The sequence below is a fragment of the Oreochromis aureus genome, linkage group 20 (genome assembly GCF_013358895.1).
Source record: "Oreochromis aureus strain Israel breed Guangdong linkage group 20, ZZ_aureus, whole genome shotgun sequence".
Taxonomy (NCBI): domain Eukaryota; kingdom Metazoa; phylum Chordata; class Actinopteri; order Cichliformes; family Cichlidae; genus Oreochromis; species Oreochromis aureus.
The window spans coordinates 32,454,184-32,458,326 of NC_052961.1; the positions used below are offsets into that span (position 1 = coordinate 32,454,184).

The 4,143-nt window shown below is 42.2% G+C and overlaps 1 long non-coding RNA gene across 2 annotated transcripts; it reads left to right on the forward strand.

The window, feature by feature from the left end:
- Nucleotides 1–627: 627 nt before the first annotated feature.
- Nucleotides 628–3,319, forward strand: LOC120435127. 2 transcript variants are annotated; one of them, XR_005609540.1, is made up of 3 exons: nucleotides 628–765; nucleotides 1,567–1,682; nucleotides 2,676–3,319. It is a non-coding gene; the product is annotated as an uncharacterized LOC120435127 (long non-coding RNA). The 2 variants fall into 2 exon arrangements; XR_005609539.1 differs by lacking the exon at nucleotides 628–765 and adding an exon at nucleotides 1,078–1,167.
- Nucleotides 3,320–4,143: the final 824 nt, after the last annotated feature.

Sequence of the window (4,143 nt, forward strand, 5' to 3'; positions counted from 1 at the left end):
GCTTAATAATAATTAGTTCAAAATTCAACAAAAGTGCCTTATAACTTAGAAACTATGATTCTTACAAGTGTGTTGTGTATTATCAATATGTAGAACATACTGTATAGAAGTTTAAAACATCATTGTCACATTTGACCTCTGACCTCTCCTTTACATAGATGTATTGACAGACAGAATGACAGACAGTATTTTAAATTCTACAAACGATATTTTAAGTGTCCAAAAAGGACTGGATTGATTATGATGTAGAACACAGAGTAGGCTTAAAAATGCTGAGTCATAAAGCCTCTTGCAAAACAGGTAATTTCTTTATTTGATACATCCTGCTGACTACAGGGTATTTACGGACATAAGCAAAGATATCAGACATAAAAAACACAGAAACATTGGAAAATCACTTTTTTGGCTGATGATTACTATTTGGCCCTCCCTCACTTTGTACTCTGGTAGTAACAAGTCTGAGTCTGACTCCTCTTCTACAACTATGAGTAAAGTCCTTCCTGCCTCACTCAGCCCTCAGCTTACTTAAATATTGATATGGGTGGAGGTATTAGTAAGACCCAGGGGCGATTTTAGCCCATTTTTGGGGGTGCTTCAACTGGAGACATTTAAGGATACAGGGACTCACAGAGACAGGGAAGAAGTCTCATCGTGACGTGTAAAGTTTATCTTGCCTGGCTGGGCAGCTCTCTGGGTGCTCAGCACCCCCAAAGCTCTTATCCTAGAATCGCCCCTGGCTGATGCTAACCAACATTAGCGCTTACGGTTCGTATATAAACTCAACTGTCAGCCCTTCACTTTTGGTGCCGACAACATTTTGAGCATTTTCTACAGTTTGTGAAATGGTCGTCATTGGCATTACATGCCAGTAGTGTTCGCTAACTGACTTTACCGGGGATTATATTTATTACAACGTTACTGCGTGGAAGTGGTCATAGTGTATGCTTATAAAAGTGAGTGGTAGGTGTTATTAGTGCGACTTTTCCTTTAATTAGTTTTCCCACCGGAAGTAGAGTTGTTTATGCGACGTGTCCTGGCCCGCATCCTTAACGCTACATTGATGTAGAGAGTCCCTGACACAGCTGTGCTCTGCAGCCCAGACACCCTGCTTATCTGTGATTCGGCCAGACTGGTGTTGAACTCCTCCAAAGGCATGCGCGGGGTTAGGTTAGTTGGCTGTAGGTGTGAGTGGTTGTCTGGGTCTCTCTAATAACCGTCCAACAGCCTGGCGACCTGTCCAGGGTGTACTTTTGCCCTATGACAGCTGGAATGCACCCTGAATAAAATAAGTAGGAGAAAATGAATGATGTTTATGTTTCAGACAATAAGTTACTGATCAACAGGCCACAAGTCTTGGTCCAGAAGCATACTAAGATTTAAAAACTAAAATGTTGGCACTGGTGTTTGAAACAGTATACTGTCAGTAAGACTGGAGCAACTGCACACAACTGGAAACTAATAACTAGAGTAGCTGAGTAACATTTTGTTACTGCATCCATTTAGCCAGGTAATTAGCATGTCTACATATATGTCATTTCTAATGTGGTTCTATGTGGTATGTTGTAGGACAGTGAAGTGTCTGACACTGACCATGTACCAGTGCCTGAGAACACTGGTATGGAGGGGGAGAACGCACCTCTTTACTGCATTTGTCGGAAACCAGACATCAACTGCTTCATGATGTAAGTATATATCAGTTTTATATTTGCAGTACGTGCAGTAGGGCTGGGCGCTAGCTTCATCGATGTTATCAGCGATTTTTTTTTAATGAAGATCTTCTATTTCAAGAAAACTACCAATAATGATATCCACAGATATAGAAAACAATACCGTAACATTTTATTGATGCTTGCAGTTTGAGGCAGCAGTATTTGCAAGTGTAACTAAATTCCAGGCATTTTCCATCCTTCTTTTCCCATCAGCTTTTTTCTAATTGTCAGTGTGAACCAAGGTGTCAGCAGCAGCATTATAGTGCAAAAGTAGTGAACCAGCATATATCAAATATAACCACAAAAGTAGCCAAGTTAGTGTTTTTCCTGGAAATTTTAAGTGAAAGGATAAAGTAACTGCTTAACACTTTAGTTTAACAATGATTAATGAAATGTAACGGTGTAACTCATCAGCAGTCTGCACAGTATGGTCACATATTAAAACTGAAGAATATTTTGTACTTGTTGTACTGTTTCATCATGCGTGCAGTTTTTACCCAGGTGCTTAAAGCCCTCCTTTACCCTCATGTAACACCAACAGTAATTTCCAACCACTGTTTCCTGTTCCTGTCAGTCAAACGAACAGACGGCAAACATCTTCTATAAACAGGAATAATGTCATTTTATCGGATTAGAAAACATCTAATCTAGCGTTGATGTTACACTGCTGTTTAGTGTCTCGCTAATCTCAGTGTCACCAAAATATCTGCCCTACATGTCAAACAATGAGAGAACTTGAAACAGTAACATCACCTAGCAGCTTACGTTAATTAGTGCTAACGTTTTGTTTGCTGGCTAACATTGCTATTATTATAGTCACAGTTAATTGACTTTAAATAGCTTTATTTCAAAAGTAACTTTACAATTTCACACCCATTTAGCTGTGTTATCTGTACATGCTGTATAGGTCATAAGGCATGCATGGATCATTTTTATAATCAGCCTCTTATCTTTTTTCCACCACAGCCTTTGCCATGTTAAATTGGTCAGTTTACAACCAGGAGCCGTACACCTTAACCTCAGAGGCCAGGACATCCAGGGGCAGTGTGAACACACACTTCTTTAAATGGGATGCAAGACGGACTATAGAGGGCCACCCCCTCGCCAGACAACCAAGTGCTGTCCCTGTCCACGGCCAGTGTGAGAAGGACTCTCACTAAAGTCTACCCACACAAAGCTGCTGGACCAGACAATATACCCGGACGTGTGCTCGGAGCCTGTGCTGACCAGCTGACTGATGTCCTAGCGGGCATCTTTAACATCTCCCTGAGTCAAGCTGTTGTGCCAAGTGCTTTAAAACCACCACCATCATACCTGTACCAAAGACAGCTACAGCCTCGCAGTTCGAAGACAATGGACGATGCGATCTCATTGGCACTCCACCTAGCCCTATCACAACTGGATCAATGCAACGTCCACCTAAGAATGCTGTTCACTGATTTCATCTTAGCATTCAACACCATCATTGCCCAGCAGCTGATCGGCAAGCTGGACCTGCTCAGACTTAACACCTCCACCTGCAACAGGATCCTGGTCTTTCTTACTGATGGACCCCAGACAGTACAGGTTGGAAATATAAGATCCAACACCATCACACTGAGCACAGCCCCCCCCGGGGATGTGTGCTGAGCCCGCTACTCTTCACGCTGCTGACCCACGACTGCACCTCCAGCTACAACATGTGATGAGTCAATGTTGTGATTGTTTGTGATTTATGTGGGACTCCTCCCACCAAAGGATGGCTGTGGGTTTTTTGTTTCTCTTCTCTCTCTCAGGTGTGGACACCTAGGTGTGTCTTACTGGAGTCCAGCGCCTGCTGAGTCATTGGATGGAATTCATTCCTGTTCTGGGATTGAATAGTTGGTTGATCACCCCAGTACTGATGACAACCCCCTGGTCCCCTCTCTCCTAGCCTCCACCACCCAACAAACAGTCTGTGCTTCCAAGTGTTACTTAGTGTCTTTGTCTGAAAACTTAATAAATTGTTAACTGTTGACTCAGTTTTCTCCTGTTTTTCACTTAGAAGGTCAGGTAAGTAAATTGTCTTTTGGTTGGATTTTTTTTTTCTTTTTTAGGGACGCTTAGGAATGTTTAGGGATTTGTTGTTTGTTATTTTTGGCATTGCTCACTGCCGATGTAAATAAATGGCTGCATAGCACTTTGAAAAGTACTCTGTTTTTGCTCTTTCTTGGGTGGTGAGTGAGTGGGGGTGTCACATCGCTTGTTGTTTTCCAATCACTGGTAGACCGAGAATGTAACACAAACCACATTATCAAGTTTGCAGATGACATCACAGTGGTGCTACTCATCAGGGACGATGATGATGCAGCATACAGGGAGGACATGGAGCGGCTGTCACATATGCTAAGCCAGGACAAGAATCTGTGTCTCAATGTTGATAAAACAAAAAAAGCTGATTTTTGACTTTAGGAAG